We start from the raw sequence: 6,806 nt of genomic DNA on the forward strand, positions 1-6,806 counted from the left end.
AGTTCTGAGGAAGGGTCACCGGACCCGAAACGTTAACTCTGTTTTCTCCTCCACAGATGCTGCCAGACCTGCTGAGCTTTTCCAGCAACTTTGTTTTTGTTCCTGATTTACAGCATCCGCAGTTCTTTTGGTTTTTATTAAGTTCAAACATGTATTGAAGTTTAAAGTCTTTAGTTTGGTATTAACTGAAGTTCATAACAAACACCACAGAAACCATATGCATAAACAATTCCAAAACCATTTTATGTGTCGGCCAGTAGATGCCACACAAATATGTTGGCCTTCGCTTTTCACACTTCTTTATGTGATCTTTTGACTATTTTTAGAATGGTCTGGATTTTGTGTTCAGCAGTGAAGTGATGACATCATTGACCTCTTGAAAAGTATCTTTGTGATGTGGATTTCCGCTTTCTCAGAATGTTTTTTATTCTGGTGACAGATCAAAGGGATCTCCAACATCCATCAACAAAGTTGTTACCAAGGTACCTAAGCAGGCAAGACTTTCCAGATATTCCAGGCAAAAATCCAAGAAGTAAAAACAGTGATTATTCTTCACATTTTAATAATTTTAACAAGGACAAAATTAAAGAATGGGACAAGCATACAGAATTAAGGTAGAAGCTGAAGTATCATGAAACCCTGTATTTGTCATTCTGAACGTCTTATATGCCAATGTCATCTAATGAGCAAATCCTTTTAAAATTGTATCTTTATTCATTTTCCTGTATCCAGAGTATTATAAGCACGTAGAAATCATTTGTTACCAACACCCTTTTGTATTCATAAAAATAAATTCTGTACCTGTAAAATGAATTTTTTAGTAGGATATAAATCCATTGGAAAATGACATGGTGCAGGAAGAGAATTCAATAAAGTATGAGCACAAAGAATTTGCATGTCATTACCAAACAAATCTTTAATAAAATAATGATGTATGTGTGAATGATGCTTCTGTATGTCATACCCTGCCCTCCGTCCTTGCTCAAATGCAGCAGAAAGTGTATAGGCTATGCTGTCCATTAAGTTGATGAAGCTTCATAGTCCACAGCTTTAAGTCTGTAGACAGCTTTCATATTCCTGCTAAGAAAGATATTACCATGAAATATTTACAGAATGCTCTGAGATTTATCCAGATACATAAAATAAAGTTTCAACATAAATGGTTAGTTGAGGGACTATTCTGGTAGAGACCAACACTTTGTTATCACTGCATTCAGATTGTCTGACTGTATGGAAGCTATATTCAGCCTTGTCTTTGTGGATTAAATAAAAATAAAGTAATAGAGGGTCATAAGGGTAATAAAGAGAAGGCTTTATGACAGCTGGAAAGGGTGCATTGATCTGTCTAATCCACTGATGATGATACAAATAAGCTGAAGGATCAGAATCTGAATACACATGTAATGGCAATGGAGTATTTGGTGGCTCATTTGTATAATCTATATACTTCTCGCAATTTCAGGAATCTTGTCATTTTGTAAAATAGGACGTCTTTCATAAGCTGTTCCTGGTTGCCTGTGGGCAGGATGTTCAATGAATCTCTTATGCAAACAGAGAGGAAGGAGTTAAACTGATTAGACCTGAAAACTGGCAGATCACAAAGCAGTAGTCAGAGATGTAATAACAAAGGGATCATCTAGTAAGGCTTTGTGGGTGGAGCTAATGAATAAGAAGGGGATGATGACATTATTGGGGTTGTACTATAGTCCCCCAAATAGTCAACGGGAACTAGAGGAACAGATATGCAGGGAGATTGCGGAGACTTGCAGGAGAAATAGAGTTGTTATCGTGGGGGATTTTAATTTTCCTAACATAGACTGGGACTGCCATAGTGTTAAGCACTTAGATGGGGTGAAACTTGTTAAATGTGTTCAGAAAAGTTCCCTTAGGCAGTATATAGAGGGTCCTACTTGGGAGGGGCAAAACTTAGCCTACTCTTGGGAAATAGGGCAGGACAGGTGACTGAGATGACAGTGGGGGAACATTTTGGAACTAGTACCCACAGTTCTATTAATTTTAAAATGGCTATGGAGAAGGACAAAACTGATCCACAGGTTCAAGTTCTAAATTGGGGCAAGGCGAATTTTGATGGAATTAGACAGGAGCTTGCAGGAGTTGATTGGAGTAGTTTGTTTGCAGGCAAAGGGACCTCTGGCAAGTGGGAGGCCTTTAAAAGTGTGATAGCTAAAATTCAATGTTCATGTGTTCCTGTGAGGGTGAAGGACAAGGTTGGCAGGAGTAGGGAACCCTGAATGACAAGAGACATTGAGGCTTTGACCATAATAAAAGGAGGCATGACTCAGGAACAGGCAGCTGGGATCAAGGGAATCTGTGGAGGTATATAGAGGACACAGGAGTTTACTAAAGAAGGAAATCAGAAAGGCAAAAAGGGGGTATGAGATAGCTTTGGTTGAGAAAATTAGGGTAAATTCAAAGAGATTCTTTAAGTGTATTAAAAGGAAAGAATAACTAGAAAGAGAATAGGACCCCTCAAGGACAAAAGTGGACATGTATGTGTGGAACCTCAGGAGATGGGTGAGGTCATCAATGAATATTTCTCCTCTGTGTTTACCGTGGAGAAAGACATGAAGATTTGGGAACTTTGGGAAGTTAGTGGCGATATCTTGGGGATAGTCCATATCACAGTAGAGGAACTGTTGAAAGTATTAGAATGTATGAAGGTGGATAAATCTCCTGGTCCCTTTTCAGATATATGCTAGAACCCTGCAAGAGACTAGCGAAGAAATTGCGGGTCCCTGGCTGATATGTTTACATTATTGTTAGCCATGGGTGAGGTCCTGGAAGATTTGAGGGCAGAGAATGATGTGCCCTTATTCAAGAAGGGCAGCAAAGAAAATCCTGGGAATTATAGACCAGTAAGCCTAACCTCTATGGTAGGTAAATTACTTGAGAAGATTCTGAGAGATAAGAATACATGCATTTGGAAAGACAGGGTTTGCTTAGGGGTAGTCAGAAAAGGCTTCTTGCAAAAGAGATCATGCCCAGGATTTTCTTTGCAGCCCTTCTTGATTTTTAGTCTCCTACTTTTGAGCCTGTACTGTATCCAAATAGCTAGCTCTCCCTATATTCCATGTGATCTAACCTTGTTAACCATTCTACCATGAGGAACCATAGAATCCCCAGAGTGTGGAAACAGGCCCTTCGGCCCAACAAATCTACTCAGAACATCTGAACCAGACACATCCCGCATAACCCACCTAATCTACACATCCCTGAACACTATGGGCAGTTTAGCATGGCCAATCCACCTAACCGGAACATTTTGGACCGTGGGAGGAAACTGGAGCACCCAGAGGAAACCCATGCAGACATGGGGAGAATATGCAAATTCCATACAGACAGTCACCCGAGGCTGGAATTGAACCCAGGTCCCTAGCACTATGAGGCAGCAGTGCTGACCACTGAGCCACCATGCCACCCAAAAGCAATGCCACCACATTCATATGATTACAATGATGGCTGTCCTGTCGGTGTAAAGTGAACGAGTGTTGACAGCGATCAGCTTGTGGTGTCTGTGCCATCACCACAACATTCCCCCATTAGACTGCAGTTTATCCTGCCTCACCCTGTTGTTCCGATGAAACTCCAGGAAGGAATACTCAGTTCGATCCATTGACATCATAATTGGATCAACAACATTGCATTTGAGAGAAGTTTACACGAGGAACAGTGGACGTAAAGGGCAGTCACCGCTGGGAATTGAACCCAGGATCTCCTGTTTACTAGACAGGCACATTAACCAACTAAGTCACGGTGCCACTAAAGGGGCTCCTTGAGGATTTGAAGCCAGGACCTCTTACATATCCACGATGCACAACACCCAAAGTGGGAATCATACCTCTAGACCAATAAACCATTGCCTCCAAAGCAGAGACTGCCATGCAAGTGTCTAGGCAGAACACAAAGCATTCAACTTGCAGCTAAAATCCTCCAGAGTTGGTCAGTATGGAGATTGAACCCATAACCTTGGTGTGATTAGCACCACACTCTAACCAGCTGAGCTAACCAACCGTCATACCTTGTTGGTTACCTTACTGAAGTCCATATTGATCACATCCACTGCTCTGACCTCATCAATCATCTTTGTCACTTTTTCAATTAACTCAATCAAGTTCATGAGACATGATTTCCCACTCACAAAGCAATGTTGACTATCCCTAATCAGTTCTTGCCTTTCCAAATACATGTAAATCCCATCCCTCAGGATTCCCTCCAACAACTTGCCCACCACCAATATCAGGCTCACCAGTTTATAGTTCCCTGGCTTTTCCTTACCACCTTTCTTACATAGTGGCACCATGTTAGCCAAACTCCAGTCCTCTGGTACCTCACCTGTGGCTATTGATGATACAAATATCTCAGCAAGGGACTCAGCAATCACTTCCCTAGCTTCCCACAGAGTTCTAGGGCACACCTGATCAGGTCCCACATCTGACGTGCAGCACCTCCTCCTCTGTAATATGGACATTTTTCGAGATGTGGGTATTTATTTTCCCATATTCTCTATCTTCCATATCCCGCTCCACAGTAAACACTGTTGTAGAATCACTTTGGATTCTCCTTAGCCCTCTTTGCCAAAGCCATCTCATGTCCCCTTTTTGCCCTCCTGATTTCCCTCTTAAGTATACTCCTACTGCATTTATACTCTTCTAGGAATTCACTCAATCCCAGCTGCCTGTGCCTGACATATGCTTCCTTCTTATTCTTGACCAAAACCACAATTTCTCTAGTCATCCAGCATTCCCTACACGTACCAGCCTTGCCCTTCACCCTAACAGGAACATACTGTCTCTGGATTCTTGTTATCCCATTTTTGAAGGCTTCCCATTTTTCAGCCATCCCTTTACCTATGAACATCCACCTCCAATCAACTTTTGAAAGTTCTTGCCTAATACCATCAAACTTGGCCTTCTTACGATTTGAAACTTTAACTTTTAGATCCAGTCTATCCTTTTCCATCACAATTTTAAAATTAATAGAATTATGCTCACTGGCCCAAGGTGCTCCCCAACTGACACCTCAGACACCTGTCCTGCCTGAATTCCCAAGAGTAGGTCAAGTTTTGCACCTTTTCTAGTAGGTACATCCACATACTGAATCAGAAAATTCTCTGGTACTCACTTAACAAATTCGTCCTCATCCAAGCCCTTAACACTATGGCAGTCCCAGTGTATGTTTGGAAAGTTAAAATCCCTTCCCATAACCACCATACTATTCTTAAAAATAACTGAGATCTCCTTACAAATTTCCCGCTGACTACTGGGGGTTCTATAGTACGATCCCAGTAAAGTGATCATCCCTTTCTTATTTCTCAGTTCCACCCAAATAACTTCCCTGGCCGTATTCCCAGTAATATCCTCCATAAATAGAGCCATGATGTTATCCCTAATCAAAAACACCACTCCCCCTCCTCTCTTGCCCCTCTTTTGATCCTTCCTATAGCATCTATACCCTGGAACATTAAGTTGCCAGTCCTGTCCATCTCTGAGCCACATCTCTGTAATTGCAATGGTATCCCAGCCCCATGTTCCTAACCATGCCCTGAGTTCATCTGCCTTATCTGGTAGGCTTCTTGCTTTGAAATAAATGCAGTTTATCAGTCCTACCTTGTTCTCTGCTTTGTTCCTGCCTGCCCTGTCTGTTTGACTTACTCCTTTTCCCAATTGAAAAAGTCTCAGACCGATCTCTTTCCTCACTACCTCCCCCAGAACCATACCTCCCTTTCTAGCTTAAATCCACCTGAGCAGCTCTAGCAAATCTCCCCACCGGGTATATTAGTCCCCTTCCACTTCAGGTGCAATCTGTCCTTCTTTTACAGGTCACTTCTGCCCCAGAAGAGATTCCAGGGATCCAATAATGTGAATCCTTCTCCCCTGTACCAGCTCCTCAGCCACGCATTCATCTGTTCTATCCTCCTATTCCTACCCTCACTAGCTTGTGGCACTGGAAGTAATTCAGATGTTACTACCCTCAAGAACTACTTTTTAAATTCCTGCCTAACTTCCTATATACTCTCCTCAGAATCTCATCCTTTTCTCTTCCTATGTCTTCAGTCCCAATGTGTACAATGACCTCCTGCTGGTCCTTCTCCCCTTTGAGAATATTCTGCACCTTGTCCCAGATACCCTTGACCCTGGCACCAGGGAGGCAAACACAACATTCTGATGTCTCGCTATTGGCTGCAGAAATGTCTGTCTATGCCTCTGACGTGTGAGACCCCTATCACAATCGATCACTTGGAACCTAGTGTACCCCTCATTACATTAGAGCCAGGCTCGGTACCAGAAACTGGGCTCTCAGTGCGACATTCCCCTGAGAGTCCATCACCCCCTATATTTTCCAAAATGGCATGCTTGTTTGAGATGGTGATAGTCACAGAAGACTCCTGCACTACCTGCCTACCTCTCCTACCTTCCCTGGATGTCACCCATCTACCTGACTGTATCTTCGGTTTATTTCCCTTCCTGCAACTGCCATCCATCACACCCCCTTGCTCCTGTAAATTCCTCATTGATTCTAACTGCTGCTTCAACCAGTCTATGCAATCTGATAGGATTCACAACCAAAAACACTTCCTACAAACATAATCATCGGTAACATGGAAACACTCCCTGATCTCCCATATCCAACAGGAAGAACACATCACTCTACTAAAGGTCACCTTTTCACCTTAACAATCTACAGACTCAGAAAATTGCATAGTCTTACTGCTCTAAAAATGCTGCTCCAGGCTAACTTAATACCTATGTTTTATATTTTTAAAGTTTAATCAAGAGACATTGTAG

The 6,806-nt window shown here is 42.2% G+C and overlaps 2 non-coding genes across 2 annotated transcripts; both read right to left on the bottom strand.

Moving 5' to 3' along the window:
- Positions 1 to 3,705: 3,705 nt before the first annotated feature.
- trnat-agu lies at positions 3,706 to 3,779 on the bottom strand. The gene has a single exon. It is a non-coding gene; the product is annotated as a tRNA-Thr (tRNA).
- A 179-nt stretch (positions 3,780 to 3,958) lies between these two features.
- trnai-aau lies at positions 3,959 to 4,032 on the bottom strand. The gene has a single exon. It is a non-coding gene; the product is annotated as a tRNA-Ile (tRNA).
- Between the last annotated feature and the right edge of the window lie 2,774 nt (positions 4,033 to 6,806).

Source organism: Rhincodon typus, chromosome 7 (assembly GCF_021869965.1).
Source record: "Rhincodon typus isolate 14 chromosome 7, sRhiTyp1.1, whole genome shotgun sequence".
Classification (NCBI taxonomy): Eukaryota; Metazoa; Chordata; class Chondrichthyes; order Orectolobiformes; family Rhincodontidae; genus Rhincodon; species Rhincodon typus.